At 44.5% G+C, this 25,754-nt stretch overlaps 1 long non-coding RNA gene across 2 annotated transcripts in view; it reads left to right on the forward strand.

Moving 5' to 3' along the window:
- The window catches only part of LOC137231068 (uncharacterized), a 377,188-nt gene that overhangs the window by 262,550 nt on the left and 88,884 nt on the right, over positions 1 to 25,754 (forward strand). The window contains exons 5-7 of one of the 2 annotated variants that reach the window (XR_010946383.1): positions 8,344 to 8,459; positions 16,059 to 16,237; positions 18,900 to 19,133. This is a non-coding gene — a long non-coding RNA (uncharacterized lncRNA). Of the gene's footprint in view, positions 1 to 8,343; positions 8,460 to 16,058; positions 16,238 to 18,899; positions 19,134 to 25,754 lie in introns of those variants that run through there. The other variant, XR_010946382.1, reaches the window with a different exon arrangement.

Here is a 25,754-nt window from a genome sequence, read left to right on the forward strand (position 1 = left end):
AAGAGGAGTCACACACATAATTATCTGAGTAGTGTCTGGGGTGGGGGAGCCTAAAGGGCTCAGAACTAATGTTTTGGGGGTGTTTAATTTATTCTGGGAGTTGAAGGCTGAGAAATGAAAGATGAGAAGTTCAGAGGAAAAAGGGCCAGGGTGGGAGTACGTGTGGTGGTCCAGAAGTGGGGAGGAGCTTGACTGCATTTGAGGACAGAGAAAAAGCCAGTGTCCAGGGGCCAGAGTGAGGGAGAGGGTGGTTATATGGCAATGAGGTGCTGATTTGGGGCTCAATCGTGCTGGACCATGGAGACCATTCTAAGGACTTGGAACTTCATTCTAAGATCACTGGGAAATCATTGAATCCTTTTAAAACATGATCGTGATTTAAGGCAAAACGTGATTTGCCTTTTCAGAGGAAAATGGGCTGGAAAGAGGTGGGAATGTATGCAGAAAGATGTTGCCGAAGGGTGAAACTGAGCTAAGATTTTAATACTTTACAGATGGTCTTGGCCATTCTCTCATCCTTCTGCATGCTCCAGCCAAATTAAATACTCTTTTGTAACACTTAGGGAATAGAAATCCATTTATTAGGCAAGTGCACAAGGAAGAAAAGAGAAAAAAAATGGCACAAATTACCTGCTCCTCCACTGCCATTACGCCAGACTCTCCCTCACCGGGGACGTGACTTGTGGTGCTGGTGGAGCTAGTTTATCATCCTGGAGAGAGCCAGGGGAGTAGATGTGGATGTCAGGGTATTAACTTAATGAATTCGGATACGATACAAACTGCAGTAGCCCTCGTCTGCAGACAAAACTTTCATAATTCCTCTCCTATTTCTGCCTTTTGAACAAATCTAGTTTTTCACTGTATCTCCATCTTGAGTTATCTCAGGAACAGGGGACTTGTCTGTCAGGATGTACCACACTCCCAAGGTCCAGGAAAGGGGCTGGGGGAAACTAGAGTCTAACTCTCATTGGGTCAACATGTCTCTCTTACTTAGACAAGTTTACTGAGTTAAAAAACAACAACAACAAAACAATTCAAAAAACCAGTCTTCTATTGGGACAGATTAACCAGTAATAAATTCTTTTTGATTCACGTTGTTTGGAACCAATCCTATGGAATGTTTGCCCTTCAGTACCAATATGGCCTTGGTTTTGTTTGTGCTTTTTGCTTATTTGTTTCAGTGGTGGTGATAATCAGTAGAGGAAAATTCCTGTAGAGAGGCGGAAGCATGCTTTATGATTTTTCTTCCCATCATCCAGGGTTAGCAAACCACAAAAATACTCTTTTATAGCACTTAGGGTAAAAGATATTTTAAAAATATCCTCTACAGGAGACTGTCTCTGTGATAGGATCATCGAGACCAAAATTATCCCTGCTACACTCAAGCTTAGTTTTCATTTCTCATCTCAGAAGATCTCCAGAAGGGCTTAAAGTGATGCTACTTAGGTGTGGTCCATGGACTGGTGCCAGGCCATGAAATGCTTGTCACTGAACTGCGATGAGATGCACATACAAACTGAAAATAAGCATATAGAAATTTTCATAAACATTTCTATAACTTTTTACCTGTTCTGTGGAATCGAATAAAGAATTCAAGCTAGTATTTTATATGTCTTAATTTTTTTTTCATTTTCCTTGTAATTCATTTCTGTTGTATTTTATAAAATCATTTAATCCAGAAAGGATTGGAAAAAGAACCAGAGCCTCAAAACGTGGTCCTCCCTGTACTATTTGATTTTTTGCAACTTCTTATTAATCTATAAAGAGTTTAAATAAAAAACTAAAAACTATGAAAAAATGTTAGAAAAAATAGCTGCTCCCTCCCCACAGATAGAGAAGCACTATAGCACTAGCCTTGGACTGAATCAGCTAGACAAACAGGGGGAAGAGTAACTTTTTAAAAAAATTGTAAGTTCATGGTCAGTAGTTATGGCAGGACTCATGAGGATATAATCTATTACCCCCTTTTTTATCCATTATCTATAATAGTGCTGTGTAAGGAAATCAAGCAAACACACACAAAGACCAGTGGCATAAAGCAATGAACACTGGGCCAGCTGTGGCCCACGGGGATCTCTCAGTCTCCAGCGGACTAGCCTGGGCTTGTTCCAAGAGGGCACAGGAGAGGTGGCAAGGCCCCTCCAGGCCTGGGCTCAGAACTGACATTCTCACTGTGTTCCATGGGCAAGTTATGAGGCCAGAACGGATTCCAGGGGTGGAGGAATGGATTCCACTCGATAGGATGCTGGATAAAGAAAGGGGAAGAATCGGGGCCATTTTACAATCAACTTACCAGGTCCTGGTCATCGTATGAGCTTCCACATTCTCCAAAGAATCAGGGCGAGGTCAGATTTCAGATGTTAGTGCCTGACTTCCTGGCCCTCAGGGCTGTTGATGAAATACTGCCCCTCTCTGTCAAGTGACCAAAATAGACACCATTAATTGATCACTCTACTCTGCTGATGAACTTGGAAGTGAGTTTAGAATCTTTAGAATTGGATTTACAAATTGAAATCTATCACTTAATGCTGCAGTTATGGACAGTCACAAGCAGCTCGGGAGCCATGGCCCCTCGGAGGGCAGCACGTGTGTGCTGCATGGTTAGTGAGAGGTGAATCTACTTTCTTGGCTACTAATCTTGACCCCTCACGGTGACTGTAGTCCAATGATAAGGCCCATGGATATCTGTCTACAACCTGAAAAGCGGAAGAACAGCCAGGCCTTTGTCAAGGCAAGCTGTGTTCTCCCACCTGTGGCAGGTAGCGGCAGGCTGCACGTGGAGGTCCGTGGAGCTTCTGTGGGTTAACCCACAGTGTAGTTTTGTTAGTCTTGGGATTATCAAGGGTAACGGATGTGGTTAGAATACTAGAAGTTCTCAGGAACGGCACAAATGAAGCCTGAACACCTTATGTAACATACTGGGTCTGAATTCAGGGCATGGATGAAATCATATTTTGGATCCTCTCCTATAATCTTGGAAGACTGAAGGAGAAGGCAGAGGGAACTAGGAGCTGCATGAAATGATGAGGATTTCCCCGCTGCGGGAATGCTGTTCCTTGCCCAGTGGGCCGTAGGAGTTGCCACGGCTGAACCCAGCACAGGTGAGCCCAGGAGATGGGCTGGAAGCCTGGGCAGAATTCTTGACAAAGCAGAAGTTCTCCTGAGCTTGGCATTTGTTGAAATCTGTCTCTGTTACAATGATAAAGCTTCCAAAGAACAATTGAAGAGACCTGGGGATGTAAGAGAGGCAGAAACAATCCATCAGCCTTTCTTCAACAGCATCTCTGCATTGGCCCTTGTGATAAAAACATCACCTAATTGTATTGAACCTTTACACCAATTCAGGAAGATTGTAGGCCCACTTTACAGGGAGTCAAGGTTGGTTAAGTGAGTTGCCCAGGGTTCCGTGGGGGATCAGTTATAGAGTCAATATTTAACTCAGATATGTGACATTAGAACCTGTCTATCTACTATACCCTATGACCTCTCAGGATTTGAGAGCTTTGAAAAGGCAGGGCTTGGCCTGGTTTGTTCCAGGGATAAGGGTGCGTGAGACTCGATGGTGGAGAAGCAGTGTGGTTTGGATCCAGGGAAGACTGAGGCAGCTGTAGCTAGACCGGGGCACAACGTGGATCTTACTGCTTCCCGTGGAGTCCTTGAAAGACACAGAGACCCCAGTGAACTTCCCTGTGTGCTTTGGTTGGCCAAGTAGGACCTAGCCCACCAAGAGGCAGGCCCCAATAGCAGGTGGACTGGGAAGGGTATGAATCTGGGGGTTTAGATGCATGAGAAACCTTCAGGGGTGAAGAGCCGCTCATCACACTAGTCCAGTAAGAGGGAGTGGGGTTGGGAGGAATAAACGACTGGGGAGGTGTCAACAGGTAAGAGAAGTCCACCTGGGCTGTCAGTCTAGAGTGGTCTGACAGACGTGGGCAGGCCCTGCCATGGAGGGGGACACAGGGACAGGGCCTAGGTCTCAGGGGCTGGGTGAGTCCCCCAAGGATAAGGCAGATAACACAGAGACAAGAGCACAAGAGGGGCCTGACTGCAAGATGCACCCTCTCCTCAGCCCCAGCATCCCCAGTTACCAGACCCAAGACAGAGCACAGAAAGGGGCAGCCTGGGAGCGAGTCGGCTCGAGGATGTTGCGTGAGGATTCTTCAGCTGCCCTGTCAAGGACTGTATTGGTCCCACCCCGCGCTCAGGCCTGAACGGATGGACAGAGGCAGAAGGAGCAGAGTTACTTGCAGCAGAAGGCTTGGGGCAGGGAGACAGGAAATCCAGATGGTTTCATAGTTAGCAAAGGGGAGAGATTTGTCAGTTTCTCCTCTGCCCTGTTGTCTCAGCCCCTGCTTCAGAGAGACCCAAGACTTCACAAACAAGGCCTGGGGAGCTCTATTTAATTTTTTTCTTTTATTTTGTAGCGTTCTGAACCAGTTAATTGTCACAGTCTCGTATTGGGCTGGTTCCAAAAAAGAGTTAAATTGGCTGGAATTACAGGAGAGATTTGAGTTAGACGTGTCAGAGAACTTCCTGATCTGAAGGGCACCGATGGGAGACAGTAGAGTTGTCTCCTCTGCTTTCACGCTTGCTCTGTTTCTCCGCCCAGTCCCTTCTCTCTTTGGAGTATTTTCCCCCTCTTTCCTCTTGCGTTTCACTTATTGATTTTAGCCGGAGCCAGGAGAGAGCTCGTTACCGCGGCCTTGTTCCTGAGGGGGGAATTGACATGGAGATGCTGTATCCTGTGTGCTGGGAGAGGAGGGATGACAACCTCATGTTAAATTTATGTGTTCTCATTTTTGTTGAGGATGACTATTTCTGTGCATTTTATTTCACCCTTTAAACATTTATGTTCCTGTGTTATGATTAATTAAGTGTAGTAAAATGAAGTGTTTGCAAAGGTAAAAATACCCTGACTTCTCTGGAGTCTTTGTACTTCACCTTCTTTTTACTATTGTCAGTTCGTATTTCTCTTTGTTCTTTTCTCCTTTTTGTCACCTTTCTTTATTTTTCCCTTTTGCTCCTCGGGGCCAGTCTTTCGGTCCCCACACCAGCAAAGTGTCTGCGGATGCCGGATGCTTTCATGACAGCAGGGGGGATGTAAATTGATACAGCCGCTATGGAGAACAGTAGGGAGGTTCCTTAAAAAACTAAAAATAGAACTACCATATGACCCAGCAATCCCACTACTGGGCATATACCCTGAGAAAACCATAATTCAAAAAGAGTCATGTACCACAATGTTCACTGAAGCTCTATTTACAATAGCCAGGACATGGAAGCAACCTGAGTGTCCATCGACAGATGAATGGATAAAGAAGATGTGGCACATATCTACAATGGAATATTACTCAGCCATAAAAAGAAACGAAATTGAGTTATTTGTAGTGAGGTGGATGGACCTAGAGTCTGTCATACAGAGTGAAGTAAGTCAGAAAGAGAAAAATACCGTATGCTAACACATAAATATGGAATCTAAAAAAAAAAAAAAAAAAGGTTCTGAAGAACCTAGGGGCAGGACAGGAATAAAGACACAGACGTAGAGAATGGACTTGACACAGGCAGGGGGAAGGCTAAGCTGGGATGCAGTGAGAGAGTGGCATGGACATATATACACTACCAAATGTAAAATAGATAGCTAGTGGGAAGCAACTGCATAGCACAGGGAGATCAGCTCGGTGCTCTGTGACCACCTAGAGGGGAGGGATAGGGAGGATGGGATAGGGAGAGTGGGAGGGAGACGCAAGAGGGAGGAGACGTGGGGATATGTGTATATGTATGGCTGATTCACTTTGTTATAAAGCAGAAACTAACACAACATTGTAAAGCAATTATACTCCAATAAAGATGTTTAAAAAAAAGAATTAAAAAAAAAAAAGAAAACGGGGTTATTCTAACCAGCCCTCTTTCCTCTCCCTCCCACCCCTGCCTCCTCTTCCCTTTCTTCCTCTTCTCTTTGTTTTTCATCCATCTCCTCCCATTTTCCCATCCCAATGGATCCTTCCCAAAATAAGTTCTATCCAGAAAAGGGCAGTGACCAGTAGAGTCAGCCCAAAATGTCACAAGCCGAGGGAATTTCAACAGCATTGGTGAGCGGGCATCTCTTGGGCCTCTGTGCCCAAGTCAGATAGGATGATGAGTTATGGACACCAGAAGAACATTCTGGGGTCACCATCTCTAACTTGCAGGTCGATAGTCTTAATGAAGTGACTAGAAGTACAAATAAAAGTTACCTTCAAAGTTAATTTGTTTAAACCTTCTGATACTCGATTCTAAATCTGTCAGAAGGGCTTTGTCGAGCGTTGGTTTAGAGATGCCTCCATCCAAGGTTGAAATGATTTACTAAAGGCTTTGGGAGCAGACTTAAAGGTGCTGATGGACAAATATTCATTTGACTAAGTCAGTGGTTCTCAGACATCCAGGTCACTTGGTGGGCTCATTAAAATGCAGGTTCTTGGGCCTCCTCTCAAAAGATCCTGGTTCAGTGTGTCTGGGCAGGGGCCCAAGAAGCTGCATTTTCAACAAGGTCTTTGGTGATTCTAAAGCAGGCCATTCCTGCACTGCACTCTGAGTGCTTAAATGAATAAAGGCTGTCATTATTCTTGAGATGAGGGTGAGGAAAAAATTGTAAGTGATCTGTGAGGTTACTCAGGTATTGTGCCCTCAGTGCATGTAAAGTTCTGTGTGGGACCCTGAGTGGGAAGCAAGGAAATAGAAGGCCAGGTCCGTATCAGCCGTTCTTCACATGTCTTTTTTTTAACTGAAGTATAGTTGATTTACAATGTTGTGCAGATCTCTGCTGTACAGCAAAGTGACTCAGTTTTATACAAATATACAATATTTTTAAAATATTCTTTTCCATTATGGTTTACCCCAGAAGATTGGATATAGTTCCCTGTGCTATACAGTAGGACCTTGTTGTTTATGCATTCTACATGCAATAGTTGATCTGCTAACCCCAAACTCCCAGTCCATCCCTCTCCTTTCCCTCCTCCCCTTGGCAACCACAAGTCTGATCTCTGTGTCTGCATTCTTCACCTGTCTTTAATTGCTCCTCCAAGGTTTGAACCTTGGTTAATTTATCCACATCACAGTGCGGTCAGGTACGCCCTTTTCTTGCATTCGCTTCCCTAGGTCTTATACTAGGCATTTAGTGTATAAACACACAAACAATCCAGGAAATAAAATAAAAAATATTGTAGTAGTTGTAGTAGCAGTAGTGATATCTGAACGAAGGTCTAGGGCTACATCCAACCAAGGGCGTCCTGCGGTCTGCATGGAAATGATGCTGAACACACTTCATAGCATGGCCTTTCTTCTAAAGTGGGGCAGCCAAGGCACCTGAACATGTTCAGATCAAGGTTTGTGTGCTGCCTCATTGCTTCTGACAGAGCTGGGGTCTCAGGGCCTCGCCCCAGAGGCTTGGGTGCAAACCCCAGTGTCCTGGCAAGGCTCCCACTGGGAGGGTCAGCTTCGTGTGCTTTAAACCGCTCAGCCCCTTGTTTACATCCTGCTTCTTACCCTCCTCCCTTAATTGTGGTCTCGTAGTCAGGATTGGTGGAACCGTCCTTGCTGCCCTTCTCAGGACAAGATATTTTCTTGCCCTTTGCTTCACCTGCCAGCTGTGAACAACCAGCCTAGGGCAGTGCCAGGGCCCGGGAGATGCCTTGAAAGACTTGCAGGTTCCTGAGAGGCAGGAGACTGCAGACACAAACTCTGTGCTTTGCAGCTGCCATGGCCGGGGTGAGGACATTGAGCCGGCGGCAGTGCAACTGTGTGTGTGTGTGTCTGTCTGTCTGTGTGTGCCCGCATGCTCATGTTTATGAGAGAGATCTGAGTGTAAGTAGATGGAGTCGTCCTCTACTTTTTTTTTTTCCGGTACGTGGGCCTCTCACTGTTGTGGGCTCTCCCGTTGCGGAGCACAGGCTCCGGACGCGCAGGCTTAGCGGCCATGGCTCACGGGCCCAGCCGCTCCGCGGCACGTGGGATCTTCCCGGACCGGGGCACGAACCCGTGTCCCCTGCATCGGCAGGCGGACTCTCAACCACTGCGCCACCAGGGAAGCCTCCGTCCTCTACTTTAAGAAGAGTGATTTCTTAAAGGGTTTCTTCAAATTAGCCTTTTAAAATTATATAAAGAGAGTATCAAAAGATTATCTGTGTAAAAATCGACTTTGGAATTTTACATATTTTAAATTGGTTTGCCATCAATATTCTGTGTGGTATAATTCAGTTTGGCTTCATTTCTTTGGGGAGGATACAAATCGCTCTCATCCCTGCCCTTGTGAAAGCTATCGATGGGATGCTCACATGAACTTAATGTACTATTTTGTTTGTTTCACAGGATTATGATTCCTGAAAAGTCCATCCACGTGCTCCCGGTTAAGAAACGCTGGCTGGGGTGGATAAGAAACACCCTTGTATTTCTTGAGTATAAGCTGGGGTCAACACCCAGAAAAGGTAGGTATCAAAAAGGTGTAAACCCGGTGTGGATAACAGAACTAACCTGAGCATCTTAAACCGAAAGGGACTCAGAAACTGGCTGTTGTTTTACCTCGTATTTTAGGGGTTTCATTCTGGTCTGACTGGGATCAAATTGCTCATGAGAAAAAAAGAAAGAATGACAGTTATTAAGAATACATACACATTTTTTTAAACATCTTTATTGGAGTATAATTGCTTTACATTGTTGTGTTGGTTGCTGCTGTATAACAAAGTGAATCAACTATACATATACATATATCCCCATATACCCTCCCACTTGCGTCTCCCTCCCACCCTCCCTATCCCACCCCTCTAGGTGGTCACAAAGCACCAAGCTGATCTCCCTGTGCTATGCGGCTGCTTCCCACTAGCTATCTATTTTACATTTGGTAGTGTATGTATGTACATGCCACTCTCTCACTTTGTCCCAGCTTACCCTTCCCCGTCCCCATGTCAAGTCCATTCTCTACGTCTACGTCCTTATTCCTGTCCTGCCCCTAGGTTCTTCAGAACCATTTCTTTTGTTGTTTTAGATTGCATATATATGTGTTAGCATACGGTATTTGTTTTTCTCTTTCTGACTTACTTCACTCTGTATGACAGACTCTAGGTCCATCCACCTCACTACAAAGAAGTCAATTTCGTTTCTTTTTATGGCTGAGTAGTATTCCATTGTATATATGTGCCACATCTTCTTTATCCATTCATCTGTCGATGGACACTTAGGTTGCTTTCATGTCCTGGCTCTTGTAAATAGAGCTGCAGTGAACATTGTGGTCCACGACTCTTTTTGAATTATGGTTTTCTCTGGGTATATGCCCAGTAGTGGGATTGCTGGGCCACATGGTAGTTCTATTTATAGTTTTTTAAGGAACCTCCTTACTGTTCTCCATAGTGGCTGTATCAATTTACACTCCCACCAATAGTGCAAGAGGGTCCCCTTTTACCACACCCTCTTCAGCATTTACTGTTTGTAGATTTTTTGATGATGGCCATTCTGACTGGTGTGAGGTGATACCTCATTGTAGTTTTGATTTGCATTTTTCTAATGAGTAGTGATGTTGAGCATCCTTTCATGTGTTTGTTGGCTGTCTGTATATCTTCTTTGGAGAAATGTCTATTTAGGTCTTCTGCCCATTTTTGGATTGGGTTGTTTGCTTTTTTGATATTGAGCTGCATGAGCTGCTTGTATATTTTGGAGATTAATCCTTTGTCAGTTGCTTTGTTTGCAAATATTTTCTCCCATACTGAGGGTTGTCTTTTCATCTTGTTTATGGTTTCCTTTGCTGTGCAAAAGCTTTTAAGTTTCATTAGGTCCCATTTGTTTATTTTTGTTTTTATTTCCACTACTCTAGGAGGTGGGTCAAAAAGGATCTTGCTGTGATTTATGTCATAGAGTGTTCTGCCTACGTTTTCCTCTAAGAATTTTATAGTGTCTGGTCTTATATTTAGGTCTTTAATCCATTTTGAGTTTATTTTTGTGTGTGGTGTTAGGGAGTGTTCTAATTTCATTCTTTTACACGTAGCTGTCCAGTTTTCCCAGAACCACTTATTGAAGAGGCTGTCTTTTCTCTGTTGCAAATTCATGCCTCCTTTATCAAAGATAAGGTGACCATATGTGTGTGGGTTTATCTCTGGGCTTTCTATCCTGTTCCATTGATCTATATTTCTGTTTTTGTGCCAGTACCATACTGTCTTGATTACTGTAGCTTTTTAGTATAGTGTGAAGATGGGGAGCCTGATTCCTCCAGCCCTATTTTTCTTTCTCAAGATTGCTTTGCTATTTGGGGTCTTCTGTGTTTCCATACAAGTTGTGAAAATTTTTGTTCTAGTTCTGTGAAAAATGCCAGTGGTAGTTTGATAGGGATTGCATTGAATCTGTAGATTGCTTTGGGTAGTAGAGTCATTTTCACAATGTTTATTCTTCCAATGCAAGAACATGGTATATCTCTCCATCTGTTTCTATCATGTTTAATTTCTTTCATCAGTGTCTTATAGTTTTTGGCATACAGGTCTTTTATCTTCTCTGGTAGGTTTATTCCTAGGTATTTTATTCTTTGTGTTGCAATGGTAAATGGGAGTGTTTTCTTGATTTCACTTTCAGATTTTTCATCATTAGTGTATAGGAATGCCAGAGATTTCTGTGCATTAATTTTGTATCCTGCTACTTTACCAAATTCATTGATTAGCTCCAGTAGTTTTCTGGTAGCATCTTTAGGATTCTCTATGTATAGTATGTCATCTGCAAGCAGTGAAAGTTTTACTTCTTTTCTGATTTGGATTCCTTTTATTTCTTTTTCATCTCTGATTGCTGGGGCTAAAACTTCCAAAACTATGTTGAATCATAATGGCGACAGTGGGCAACTTTGTTTTGTTCCTGATCGTAGAGGAAATGGTTTCAGTTTTTCACCATTGAGGACGATGTTGGCTGTGGGTTTGTCATATATGGCCTTTATTATGTGGAGGTAAGTTCCCTCTATGCCTACTTTCTGCAGGATTTTTATCATAAATTGGTATTGAATTTTGTCAAAAGCTTTTTCTGCATCTATTGAGAGGATCATATGGTTTTTCTCCTTCAATTTTTAAATACGGTTTATCACATTGATTGATTTGTGTATATTGAAGAATCCTTGCATTCCTGGGATAAACCCCACTTGATCCTGGTGTATGATCCTTTTAATGTACTGCTGGATTCTGTTTGCTAGTATTTTGTTGAGGATTTTTGCATCTATGTTCATCAGTGATATTGGCCTGTAGTTTTCTTTCTTTGTGACATCCTTGTCTGGTTTTGGTATCAAGGTGATGGTGGCCTTGTAGAATGAGTTTGGGAGTGTTCCTCCCTCTGCTATATTTTGGAAGAGTTTGAGAAGGATGGGTATTAGCTCTTCTCTAAATGTTTGATTGAATTTGCCTGTGAATCCATCTGGTCCTGGGCTTTAGTTTGTTGGAAGATTTTTAATCACAGTTTCAATTTCAGTGCTTGTGATTGGTCTGTTCATATTTTCTATTTCTTCCTGGTTCAGTCTCAGAAGGTTGTGCTTTTCTAAGAATTTGTCCGTTTCTTCCAGGTTGTCCATTTTATAGGCATATAGTTTCTTGTAGTAATCTCCCATGATCCTTTGTGTTCCTGCAGTGTCAGTTGTTACTTCTCCTTTTTCATTTCTAATTATATTGAGTCTTCTCCTTTTTTTTCTTGATGAGTCTGGCTAATGGTTTATCAATTGTCTTTATCTTCTCAGAGAACCAGCTTTTAGTTTTATTCATCTTAGCGATTGTTTCCTTCATTTCTTTTTCATTTATTTCTGATCTGATCTTTATGATTTCTTTCCTTCTGCTAACTTTGGGATTTTTTTGTTTTTGTCTTTGTCTAACTGCTTTAGGTGTAAGGTTAGGTTGTTTATTTGAGATGTTTCCTGTTTCTTAAGGTAGGATTGTATTGCTCTAAACTTCCCTCTTAGAACTGCTTTTGCTGCATCCCATAGGTTTTGGGTCGTCGTGTTTTCATTGTCATTTGTTTCTAGGTATTTTTTGATTTCCTCTTTGATTTCTTCAGTGATCTCTTGGTTATTTAGTAATGTATTGTTTAGCCTCCATGTGTTTGTATTTTTTACGTTTCTTTCCTGTAATTGATATCTAGTCTCATAGTGTGTGGTTGGAAAAGATACTTGATACAATTTCAATTTTCTTAAATTTACCAAGGCTTGATTTGTGACCCAAGATATGATCTATCCTGGAGAATGTTCCATGAGCACCTGAGAACACAGTGTATTCTGTTGTTTTTGGATGGAGTGTCCTATAAATATCAATGAAGTCCATCTTGTTTAATGTGTCATTTAAAGCTGCGTTTCCTTATGTATTTTCATTTTGGTTGATCTGTCCATTGGTGAAAGTGCAGTGTTAAAGTCCCCTCCTATGATTATGTTACTGTCAATTTCCTTTGTTATGGCTGCTAGCATTTGCCTTATGTATTGAAATGCTCCTATGTTGGGTCCATAAATATTTACAATTGTTCTATCTTCTTCTTGGATTCATCCCTTGATCATTATGTTGTGTCCTTCTTTGTCTCTTGTAATAGTCTTTATTTTAAAGTCTATTTTGTCTGTTATGAGAATTGCTACTCCAGCTCTCCTTTGATTTCCAGTTGCATGGAATATCTTTTTCCATCCCCTCACTTTCAGTCTATATGTGTCCCTAGGTCTGATGTGCATCTCTTGTAGACAACATATATATGGGTCTTGTTTTTTTATCCATTCAGCCAGTCTATGTCTTCTGGTTGGAACATTTAATCCATTTACATTTAAGGTAATTATCGATATGTATATTCCTTTACCATTTTCTTAACTGTTTTGGGTTTGTTATTGTAGATCTTTTCCTTCTCTTGTGTTTCCTGCCTAGAGAAGTTCCTTTAGCATTTGTTGTAAAGCTGGTTTGGTGATGCTGAATTCTCTCAGCTTTTGCTTGTCTGTAGAGTTTTTAATTTCTCTGTCAAATCTGAATGAGATCCTTGCTGGGTAGAGTAATCTTGGTTGTAGGTTTTTTCCTTTCATCACTTTAAATATGTCCTGCCACTCCCTTCTGGCTTGCAGTGTTTCTGCTGTAAGGTCAGCCGTTAACCTTATGGGGATTCCCTTGTATGTAATTTGTTGCTTTTCCCTTGCTGCTTTCAATATTTTTTCTTTGTATTTAATTTTTATAGTTTAATTAATATGTACTTTGCCGTGTTTCTCCTTGGATTTCTCCTGTATGGGACTCTGTGCTTCCTGGACTTGATTGACTATTTCCTTTTCCATATTAGGATATTTTTCAACTATAATATCTTCAAATATTTTCTCAGTCCCTTTCTTTTTCTCTTCTTCTTGTGGGGCCCCTATAATTTGAATGTTGGTGTGTTTAATGGCCCAGTGGTCTCTGAGACTGTCCTCAATTCTTTTCATTCTTTTTTCTTTATTCTGCTCTGCAGTAGGTATTTTCACTATTTTATCTTCCAGGTCACTTATCCGTTCTTCTGCCTCAGTTATTCTGCTATTGATTCCCTTTAGAGACTTTTACATTTCATTTATTGTGTTGCTCATCATTGATTGTTTCCTCTTTACTTCTTCTAGGTCCTTGCTAAACGTTTCTTGTATTTTCTCCATTTTATTTCCAAGATTTTGTGTCATCCTTACTATCATTATTCTGAATTCTTTTTCAGGTAGACTGCCTATTTCCGCTTCATTTGTTTGGTCTGGTGGGTTTTACCTTGCTCCTTCATCTGGTACGTATTTCTCTGTCTTCTCATTTTGCTTAACTTACTGTGTTTGGGGTTCCCTTTTCACAAGCTGCAGGTTCGTGGTTCCTGTTGTTTTTGGTGTCTGCTCCCAGTGGGTCAGGTTGGTTCAGTGTGTTGTGTAGTCTTCCTGGTGGAGGGGGCTGGTGCCTGTGTTCTGGTGGATGAGGCTGGATCTTGTCATTCTGGTGGGCAGGACTGTGTCTGGTGGTGTGTTTTGGGGTGTCTGTGAACTTATTATGATTTTAGGCAGCCTCTCTGCTGATGGGTGGGGTTGTGTTCCTGTCTTCATAGTTGTTTGGCATGGGGTGTCCAGCACTGGAGCTTGCTGGTTGTTGAGTGGAGCTGCGTTTAGCATTGAGATGGAGATCTCTGGGAGAGCTCTCGCCAATTGATATTACATGGTGTCAGGAGGTCTCTGTTCGTCCAATGTCCTGAACTTGGCTCTCCCACCTCAGAGTCTCAGGACTGATAGCTGGTTGGAGCACCAAGAGCCTGTCAGTCACACGGCCAGGTACATGCTTAGTTTCTTGCTTTTTGGGAGGTCTGAGGTCTTCTGCCAGCGTTCAGTAGGTGTTCTGTAGGAGTTGTTCCACGTGTTGATGTATTTCTGATGTATTTGTGGGGAGGAAGGGTGATCTCCACGTCTTACTCCTCTGCCATCTTGAAGGTCCTCTTGGGTTCCTAATAGTTGTATTTTTTTTCACAATGATACTGTGATGTGATTATTTTTATCCCCATTTTGCAATGAGGAACTAAAGGCTCAGAGAAGTTGAATTACTGACCCTAGATCCCCCAGCTAGTGACAGAGGTACCAGCCTTGATCAGCTGGGTTTTCCACCCTCTGGCCTCTGCTGTTACCTGGACCACCCTTCTTCTTGGTGCTGCCCAGGAATTCCAGAGCTGAACACACAGGTCTTCACCAGATCCTCATGAAAACCAACCCTCTTATCCCCTCGTATAAATGAAGGATGGGATGCTTAGAGAAACAAGTGGAATTTCCCAGGCCAGAGCGTGCCCACCTTTGTGTGCATGTTTTATGTTCCCACGTGGGTTTTTCCTCCTCTCACCACCCACTTCAACACCCACCACCGCCTCCAAACCCATCCTGCCCCCTGTCTGAGCAGCATCTTCAACAGAACAAGCCAGCCCTCTGCACAGCCGCAGGCTGCACCTCTCTCCGGCGACTCCTTGGACCAGCCTTGCTGAGGCCTCCCTGACTCAGGTGGTGTCCAAGGAGGTAACACTCTCCTCACCTCTTATCATACAACGAAAACTCTTGGGGAAAAATAAATTAAGTCCAGACCAAAAAAATATATAAATAAATAAAGCAATCCTTTCCTCCAAGTTAATTAATTTGAGCACTATTTTCAGGAAAAGCATTTCTTAAATTCCTATCGCTGAAGGCAATTTTCCTGCCACAATCACTCAGTGTTCCTGACAGAAAGAAGCATAATCACTCCTTGAGAGAAGGTGACTGGCAGAAGAAGGCTGAGGGGAAAGCAGATTTCTACAGCCACTGAAGGGGCCACAGAGGCCTTGGAGGACCCACTCCCCAACCCCAGGGAAGCTCTGGTGCCTGATAAACATGGGTCTCTCTCCAGGGAATAGTGACTCCTGTGGGTGCACACGTGTGCACACATGACAGTATGTGTGTGATGTGCGCGCGTGTATCTGTATGTGTATGCGAGCACACGTGTGCACATGTGTGTGCATGTCTGTGTCTGTGCATGTGTGTGTGTATGTGTGCTGTGGATGGAGGGAGTAGCAGGAGTTTTGCATCTGCAGAGACCCTGGGTGTGGGCGCCAGCCCGTGTGTACAGGCGGGGTAGCTCGTGTGTACAGGCAGGGCCGCCTTCCACAGCCCTGGAGGCCAGCTGTCTCAGCGTATCTCTGTTCCTACTTCTGTGTCTTGGCATCCTTTCAAGCCCAGACCCAGCCAGGCTCTCTGCAGGGCATGGAGTTGACCATTACTGCTGGGGAAACTGATGGAGCTTTTTCTGCTCTTGGAAATAGGGGCAAAATATAGGGTCAGGGCCCTGGTTCCCTTAGCCAGGAAGGGTGATAACAGCTTCCATTCATCAAGCAGCCAGGCGTTGGGCAGAGCACTTTCTGCACTGGCACACATTTCTTCTTAGTATCCTTCCCACACCCCTGACAAGTTGCCATTTGGATCACTGGTTTACGGGGGAGGAAACTGAGCCTCAGGGGCAATATGAGTCCCCCGCTTCACACAATACAGCCAGGCTTTGAGCTCCAGTCAGCTCAACTGTCAGGGCTCCGCGCTGAACCACTGCGCTGTCCTGCAGCCCATTACCAAGTCCTGGGCTCCCCTCTGGCTGGGCCTCCTGCCAAAGGAACCGTGGACCTGGGACAAGCTCGACCAGGAAGACTGTCAGAACGGAACTAGGGCTTCTTCTCTCTGGAACGGAAAATCTCTCCATGGACTTCGCTAGCTGGAGGACAGAACCCACTTCTGCTCTGAGGGGTAAGGGTGATTCCGAGCTGGGGTAGCCCTGAGAGAGGCAGAGACGTGGCCTGAGCTGCTTGCACACAAAGGGCCCGGGGCAGGGCGGCGGCCTCAGGGCCCAGCGGGTCAGCGCTTCCCCTGGCGCCTTTGCTCCTTACGGCTGTGGCTCGCTGACATCATCCCGGAGCCGGTAATCACGCAGGAGTAACTTGAGGATACGATATGATTTCCTCCTCCAAGTGGCAGGTAGCAAACCTGCATTTCCTGCTGCAGGTCTGCACCTGTGTGCATCAGGGTCTGAGCAGGCGTGGCCTGGATCCCACCTGCATCTGTTGCTGCCAGTTCTGTGACACTAGGCACAATGTATTTTTCTCACCCAGAGATGAGTGTCACCCAAACAATTCATAGCTCATTAGAGGAGGCTGTGTCCTGCTAAACAAGGCCCCTGGGAGTTGAGGACATTTCTCACAAGCATTGTAAGTAAACCTGTGGAGTCTGAAGCCAGGACAGAGAACGTCTTTCCTCAGGCCTGTTTGTGCTCCCTTTGGACCAGCATACCCTGCATCTGAGCTGACAGCTCTTTCTTCTTTCCTAAATCACAAGGGCTGGAAGCACCACTGCAGGGCACTGGCATGTCCCCTGAGAAAGCATCAGGCTTTCTCAGGGGACATGTGGAATATGGGATGTGCTCGCCTTGCACACGACTTTGGGACTTTATCTGTGTCCCTCAGCCCTTGTCTGTCAGACCAGACCAGATTTAAGGGTTCTCATGCTTTTAGTCTTTTTCTCCTCTGCCTTACATTTATTCATTGACGTTTTAGCTCCTCTCCAGGTCTGATGTGTTTCCCTTCTATCAATTCATACACAGATGTTTGTCTAATTTGGTGGCTCTCTACCTGGTTATAGGTTAGAATCACTTGGGGGAAATTTTTAAAATCCTGGCACCTAGAGACCGGATGGGGGGAAGATGGGCTATTGATCAAGGGGACAGAATTTTAGGACCTAATGTACAGCATGGGGACTTCCATGTATACTTGGAATTTGCTAAAAGACTAAAGAATAGATCTCAAGCGCTCTCATCACACACAAAAAAGGTAACATGCGAGGTGAAGGATGTGTTAATTAACTTGAGTGTGAGGATCATTTCACAGTATATGCACGTATCACAGCACACACTGTATGCTTTAAAAATATATACAATTTTTATTTGCCCACAAAAAGGAAAAGCAAAAAATGAGCAGGGAAGGTCTGTGCAGGGAATGGGAAAGGAGGGCGTGAAGGTTGGCATATCAGAGTGTGGGGTACTTGGGGCAGGACAGTCCTTCACGGGAGGCTGTAGAGGGGGTTTAGAGCCAGATGGGGTACAGGGCACATGATGGGGGTGGGGATGGGAGGCAGGAAGGGACTTTAGCAAGTTGAAGGGAAACACGGTTTCTTTTAAAGCAAGGTTAGCCAACTATGGCCCATGAGCCGAATCCAACCTTCTGTCTGTTTGGTACAGCCCAGCTAAATGTCTGGAAAAAAAAAAAACTGTGACACAAGAAAATTGTATAAAATTGAAATTTCAATATCCATTGGTAAAGTTTCCTTGTAACAAATGTACAAAAACCAAGATACTGGCACCCATGTCCCATCTCAGATCAACTAAAAAGGGTTAGGCGTGGGGAAGAGGGGTCATGCGTTTCCGTTGTTCTTTCAAAGCTTCTCAGGTGGCTAAGTAACCCAAGCTGAGAATTAGTAATCCAGCTCTCACTCTATGTTGGTAAGAATCCCCGCCTTGCGAGGTGGATGCCAAAACTCGAAATGCGATGGTGTCTGTAATTCTTTGTGAACTAGACAGAAACATGCATACAGATGTTTCCTGCTGCCCTGGGCTCTTAGACAGAAGCTCTCGGTTGGATTCCAGGTGTTGGTGCGCGGTGAACACAGCTCTCACCTGCAGTCCTAACCCCCCACCTGCCCGCTCTTTGCAGCCTCCTTTCCTCCCCAGCTCACCCCAGGCAGCCCGCGTTGACCTGCACCTGCCTCGGGGTGTCTCTAGGCCTGGCTGATGTCACAGGTAGCTTCCAGCCAGAGATCCATCCCTGCAGCCGGACAGAGTCCTCAAATTCATGTCACTTGTAAACGGATCTGACTGCTGTCGGTCGGGAGATGAAATGGTCCCTGACAGGCACTAAGGTGATCCTCTGAGCTGCACCTTGTCCACCCAGGGCACTGCTTCCTGGAAATGGGCCGCTTGGCCAGGTCCACCGAGCAATTACCGCTGCACAGAGAACAACTGCCTTGCAGCTGTGTTCATCAAGTCAGACAGAGCCTGTGTCAAATCCATTGTCACACGGTGTTACCCCATCCCCAATTCCATATGTGAAATAAATTACCACACATTAGGGCATGTTCAACACCATAATGGAGCATTTGTCTGTACTATTGTTTGCATAGAGGGGGCAGGAAGAATCATTATCAAGTGATTGGAAATCGATTTTATATCTGCACCAAGGGAGGAGGGGCTGGAGCTAAGGTAACTGGATTTAGAGCCTTGGAGGGAACCCCATGGAGTCCCTGTGCCCTGCCCCCAGGGCTGGAGGACTCGGAGAGGATGCTGTGTGAGGCTCCTCCAGTCAATGAAGAAAATATTTATTCACACCTGGAGGGTAAGAATAACTTCCTTTGCATCTTTTAGGTTCTATTAGGTTCTTTGACTCCAGAGAGCTGGCTTTTGTCCATCGTAACCCACACACAGCGTAGCCCTCCCACCAAGAGGATAGAGAAGCAAGCTTGAAAGCCTAGGCTTGAAATAAGACCACCTTGATAGGAATCCCCATCCAGCCACTTCATTGCTGTGGGGTTGTGGACAAGGCAATCGCCTCTAAACCTCAGTTTCTTTACCTGTAAAATGGGGGTAATAAAAGCACCAGCCCAGTTCTCCCTCTCTGTTGGAGGAATTAAAAGAGACAATGCATATAAAACGTTTAGTCCTGTACCCGGTACTATTTTATTTCCTAAACCTTAGTGTCTTAGTCAGTTTGGGCTGCTGAAACAAAATGTCACAGACCGAGTGGCTTATAAACGATAGAAACTATTTCTCTCAGTCTGGAGGCTGGGGCGTCCAAGAGAAAAGTGCCAGCAGGCCCTCTGTCTGATTCAGAGATGCTGTGTCCTCACATGTGGAAGGGGTGAGGGAGGTCCCTGGGGTCTCTTTTACAAGGGCACTAATCCCTCATCACCCCCCCATAGGCCCCGCCTCCAAAGAACATCACATCGGGATTAGGTTTCAACATTTCGGGGTGATACCTTCAGTCTTTAACACAGCACTGAGTACTGTTTTAAATTAAAAGTTTTCTTCTCCTGCCTCCTCTAATCACAGAGGCTCTTGTCCTTCAGTCACGCTAAACACCTTCTCAGAATATCATCTTCTGAAGTCATTTTTCTTCTTTCTCCCCTCCTGCACACCTGCTGGGGAAGGAGCTGGCCTTGCTTACCGCTGAAAACCTCCGCAGCTCCGAAGTCCTAAATGTGGCTGGTGAATTCAAATACACACATGCACATCCACACACGCCACCCTTGCGTGCACAAAGGCAAAGAAAACCGATGAAGGTTAATTTTTTTGGCCCTTCTCATAATGACTCATCCATAACGATTTCTGCTGGTTGCATTTTCTTCTGTGACAGAAACAATTTACTGCGTTCCTGCAAAGCCCATTTTCTCAGCATGATCTAGTTGTGTGGTGGTTTGGGAAGTCATTTACTGGTATTTTGCTTCAAAATAGCTTACAAAGACAAAGGGGTTCTGTTGACACCAAGGTGCATTCCTTATGGGCTGGAAAACTTAGGATAAAACCATTTAAAAAGTAAAAACATGGTATTATCGTCACTTTGAACTTCGGCTGTAAATCACACACCCCTAGGTGAGACGGGCCTCTCCTCCCCTTCATTCCCATGTCTTGCTCTGAGTGCCAGCTGGGCACTAGCTTGCTCTGTGTGTTTGCATGGGCAGATTCACGTTACATCTTGCTGGAAGCTCGGTTTCCTGTTTGATCCTGAGTCCCATCCTCAGAACCCCAGTGCACACTTTTCTTCTGTGTTCTGCCTGCCTTTCACACCTGTAGAGGCAGGTAACCCATGCCAGAGCCATAACTCAGAAGTCCCACAGAGACCTCACCTTCAAGGATGCCGTCCTTGGTCCCCACTCTTTTCTCCCCTGGAGATTCCTCTGTCTGGGAGTGTCGATGCGGGCTCCCCAGGGCTTCTCCGTTCAAGTTGCAGAGCCGAGAACTTTCGGGCTGTGACCCCGGCCAGTCCCTGACTTGGGGCCGAAGCCATGAACTTTGTCTTCATCCTTCAGCTCCCCAGGGAGGGAGATTCCTCAGCCTCGCCCAATAAGCCACTGCAGGCTGAGCTCCTCCAAATTAGACAGGATTTAGGCTTCGTCTTGGTCTTAGAGCTGGAATACATTTGTTACTGGTTTTGCCCAAGGTTTTCTACTCCCTTTAAAATTAATAGTGGTTTTAGGATTTTATAATGGTCAAGGTTTATGATCGTCAGTCTAATCCTATAAGCCTAAATCCTAAGCCAACATGAGCTATGCTCAGGACGGCCCCAGCAGCTGCACAGATCTTTCATTTCCTGAGCAGTTGACATGAGGAGGGGAGAGAGAAGCAGCCACCAATAGCTCCAAACTGCATTCTCGCCAACTGAGGAGACCCTGTGGAAATTTACTGCTAAAGGAGAGGACTTCATGGACCTTTACATTCGTCAAAGATGAATTTGTTTATGTTGCATTTATAATTTTCAGCAAATATTGGGTTACTGTACTACACTTCTGGGCATTTTATAGTTTACTCTCTAATCATTTGCTCATTAGCAAACGTCTATTGAAGACCTACTATGTGCTAGGCCTTGTGACAGACTCCAAAAATATTTTTTTTTTAGATGTTGGGGGTAGGAGTTTATTAATTATTTATTTTTGCTGTGTTGGGTCTTCGTTTCTGTGCGAGGGCTTTCTCTAGTTGTGGCAAGCGGGGTCCACTCTTCATCGCAGTGCGCGGGCCTCTCACTATCGCGGCCTCTCTTGTTGCGGAGCACAGGCTCCAGACGCGCAGGCTCAGTAGTTGTGGCTCACGGGCCTAGTTGCTCCGCAGCATGTGGGATCCTCCCAGACCAGGGCTCGAACCTGTGTCCCCTGTATTAGCAGGCAGATTCTCAAGCACTGCGTCACCAGGGAAGCCCCCCAAAATATTTTTTAAGTGGTCTCTGCTTTGGAGGCATCCTCCCAGTTTAGAGGAGGATGTCCACATTCTCAAAAACATCCTTTTCTTTCTATAGCTGTAATTTTCCACTCCTTTAGCTGGCTAGTTAGAGCTCGAAAGTGATGAGGATTCCCAAGAAATGCTGCTGACTTGATATGGGTAACGTTCCCATCCATGTCTGCCTCCTGACATCTTGACTCTTCCTTTCTCCTTTCTGTTCCTTCAGTAGAGGAAGATGTATGTTCATTTCTAAACAAAAATACCCATGACTCATGAAAGTATCCGAGAAAAGGTCACATTTCAAAGAAGTAGCCCAGAATCCAGCCTGTCTCGTTTTTTCTGTCCTGATTTCTGTTGAGTCCTGAGCATGTGCTAATCTGTACTGCATTGTCATCGTGACAACTGGGATCCCGGGACAGAGAGCTAATTCTCTGTTTCTCAAGTCTCCAGAGTTAGGCAAGCAGGTAAGAAGTCCAGTGGGTCTGCAGATGGAATACTTAAGGCTGGAATTGTGCCGTCTCTACTCCACCTTCATGGCTGGTACCAATGTCCTGGAGTAACCTGGGAGGGGCATCACCAAGGACTGCAACCGTGACCACACAGTTATCACTGGGCCTCTCCTGGGCCACTTGGCCAAATTCAGGGCATTGTTTTCCTCACCCTTCCCTCCTGGGAGGTGCTGAGCACAGCTAAGTGACCCTGGCGTCCTGAGGAGGAGGCCGACAGTTGTCTTGACCTGCCAGGGAGTCCTGGAGACACAGGTGTCTGGTTAGTAGTAGAACCAGCTACTTGACAAGGATCTTTTTTTTTTGCGGAACGCAGGCCTCTCACTGTTGTGGCCTCTCCCGTTGCGGAGCACAGGCTCCGAACGCGCAGGCTCAGCGGCCATGGCTCACGGGCGCAGCCGCTCCGTGGCATGTGGGATCTTCCCGGACCGGGGCACGAACCCATGTCCCCTGTATCGGCAGGCGGACTCTCAACCACTGCGCCACGAGGGAAGCCCAGGATCTTTTAATTTATTAGAGGGAGGCTTCAGATGGCAGGTGGTTGGAACCAGGAAGGAAGAAAGTGGGCAAACAGTGTTTCTTTTTGCTAGTGCCATTGCCTTCGGAAACAGCTCTCACCCCCATCTCTTTGGCCCATTGGGGGCTGGGCTGATTGACCACCACCAGTAGGAAAAGACTTCATCACAGAGCCTCTTCCCCCCACTAACAGAGACCAACGCATTTTATTTGACTGGCATCATCCCATGGCACTGGGGCATCTAGAATTTGTCTCTGTGGCCTTTTTTATGCTCCAGGCAGGACTCCTGAGGCCAACCCCAAAGGGCAGCTTTGGCTGTTGAGCAGGTGACTCCATTAATTTGGATGAACTGAGTGTCAGCAAATTGGAAATCAAGGGCAGCCCAGGAAACTGTCAGTTTGAAGCAGTCTGCTGTGTGTGTCCAAACGATCCTTAGGAGCTGGATTTTGGAAGCTTGTTTACATTGGTTTATGTAATAGCTACAATACCCCAGGTAGATTAAGTAATTTCTTCATTTAGAACATCCAAACCTCTATGACTTTGGAGAGATTTCCTCCACCTTGTCAAGGGCAAACACTTGCTTTATTCCTTTCCCCGATTCTTAAAGACAGCAGACTGCTTCCTCCCACACGGCGACTACAGGAGCAGAGGTGAGCGGAAATTACCACAGATGTTTTATGATGTTCAAGCCCTTGCAGTCTTACTCCACAGACTGGCTAATAGCTTCTCTCCTGTGTTTTCTCATTCTGTCTCCTGTAATTTTTCCTCCCATTTTCTTTCCAAGTCAGGATCTTTGCCCTCTGCATGAAGCATAATAATACTTAGCATTTATGCGAAGCTCTGCGGCTCCCCCATTGCACAGATGGGAAAACTGAGGTCCCAGTGGACCGGCTCACAACCCAAAGCTAGGTAATCCTTCTCCCACATCAGAGCCTCTGGCTTCAAGTGAAGGCTCCCTTCACACTTGGCGCCCAGGAGTAGTCGAGAGAGAAAGGGAGAAAGATCAGAAGTTGCCTTCTCTATTAAATCCAACCCGTTCCCATTTTCAGTGATTTTCTCAGTGATCTGAACTGTGGAGAATTCCAGACCTGTCCAACAGAAAGTGCTCACCCTGCACTTTTGGGGCTCCTCATGGCTTATAAGTCCATCCCTGCCTATCACCCACGTCATCAATGGAAACCAGAAACACTCAATCAGGACTCAAGACTAATTCCTATCCAAAACCTCTTGTGTGGCTTCCTCTGAGTGCACCCACCTTCTCGTGTGGTCTCCTAGGCTCGATTTGATTGGCTTATTTATGGGGCAGAATCAATAACTCCACTGTAGTCAAGCTACAATATGTTTACTGCTTCACCATTTCTACAAGGTTCATCTTCCTTTTGGGGATTGAATTGGTCGGACATGATGGGTTCCTTTTAAAGCCACATTGGTGATTACCCGACACATAATCATTTTTCTCCCCATTTATTCTTTCTTGATTTACCTTGGGAATATTTATCATGGGCAAGTTAGGTGTTGTTACTAATCTCTCACTTTCTGAGTCCTGATCTTTCTGCCTTTCTAAAGACGTACATTGTGTTGGTCTTTCTCTAGTCTTTGGAAAACTTACAAGTCTTTCATGAGTTCTCAAAAATGGGATTTGCTGAAACTAAAATTCCATCCATCATTTTTTTAATGACAGTATCCGCTAGGTTATAAGACTTCGAATGGCAGGGGCAATATTTTATTCAATTTTTTTATTCCCCATGGTGCCCTGGAAGATGAACAGGTACTTAAAACCTGTGTGAAGTGCACCCAGCCCTCTGGGAAATGCTGTGGAATCTATTATCTTGCCCAAACTTCTAGGAATTTTCAATTTAGGTGGGCGAGCAAGTCTTAACAACCATGAAAATTTTAGAAAATAGTAAATGACAATATGATCAAGGGCCAGAACTGACCATAAAGGCCATGTGTGTAATGCTCCGGCAAGTAGGGTAATTAAGAGTGGGATCTTACAGCTACGCGCCTGGCAGTGGGCTTTGAGTACAGCGAGAGACAGTTGGGGGCTTCCATTAGAGGTTTGGAGTCAGACAGATTTGGATTCAAACCCAAGCCTTCTGCCATTGAGTGGCTGTGTGATTTGGATGAGTTACTTGATTTCTGCAAGCCTTGGTTTACTCATCTGTAGTACAGGAATAATAATATTTCCAACAATGCAGAGGAAAGAGAGTTCCGTCCCTTTGGTTCACTACTGTACCCTCATCAGCTAGAAAAGTACCTAAAAGATCAAAACATATTTGCTGAAACAATCGACCTCACTCGGTTTTTATTAGTTTAGGTAATACACATATATTAAATTTTTGGTAATACATGTATATTAAATTTTAACACGGTATTCGGCTTAATAAAATCTTTTATTTTCGTTATTATCATTTCACCCGGGCTTAGGAGTCTGACCTCCTGGTCATGGAGGATTTGAGTTCTATTTTTCCTGTAGCAATGAGGCAGCAGCATTTTTAAAAGAGTCTCAAGTCTGTAGAAAGCTGTGCACACATTCTGACCTGGTCCATGCATCTCCTCGCCACTTTACCATGTTAATTCATCATTTGTTGACGCCAGTCTTTCTGGATGATTTTCTTTGGTGTTTTCCTCAGATTATGTGACTTTTGCTGCATCTCTTTTTCTGCAGCCTCCATCTCTTCTTTTTTTTTTAAATTTTATTGAAACATAGTTGATTTACAGTGTTGTATTAGTTTCGGGTTATAGTAAAGTGATTCAGTTACACACACACGTGCATATATATATATATATATATATTCTTTTAAATATTCTTTTCCATTATAGTTATTAAAAGGTATTGAGTATAGTTCCCTGTGCTATACAGTAGGTCCTCGTTGGTTACCTATTTTATAAATAGTAGTGTGTATATTTTAATCCCAAACTCCTAATTTATCCCTACCCCTCTTTCCCCTTTGGCAATCATATTTCTTTTCTATGTCTATGAGTCTATTTCTGTTTTGTAAATAAGTTAATTTGTTTCATTTTTTAGATTCCACATATAAGCAATATCATAGGATATTTGTCTCTCTCTGGCTTCACTTAGTATGAAGATCTCTAGGTCCACCCATGTTGCTGCAAATGGTATTATTTCATTCTTTTTTATGGCCGAGTAATATTTCATTGTGTGTGTGTGTGTGTGTGTGTGTGTGTGTGTGTATATACACACACACACACACATATATTTATATACCACATCTTCTTTATCCATTCTTCTGTTGATGGACATTT

Source organism: Pseudorca crassidens, chromosome 9 (genome assembly GCF_039906515.1).
Source record: "Pseudorca crassidens isolate mPseCra1 chromosome 9, mPseCra1.hap1, whole genome shotgun sequence".
Taxonomy (NCBI): Eukaryota; Metazoa; Chordata; class Mammalia; order Artiodactyla; family Delphinidae; genus Pseudorca; species Pseudorca crassidens.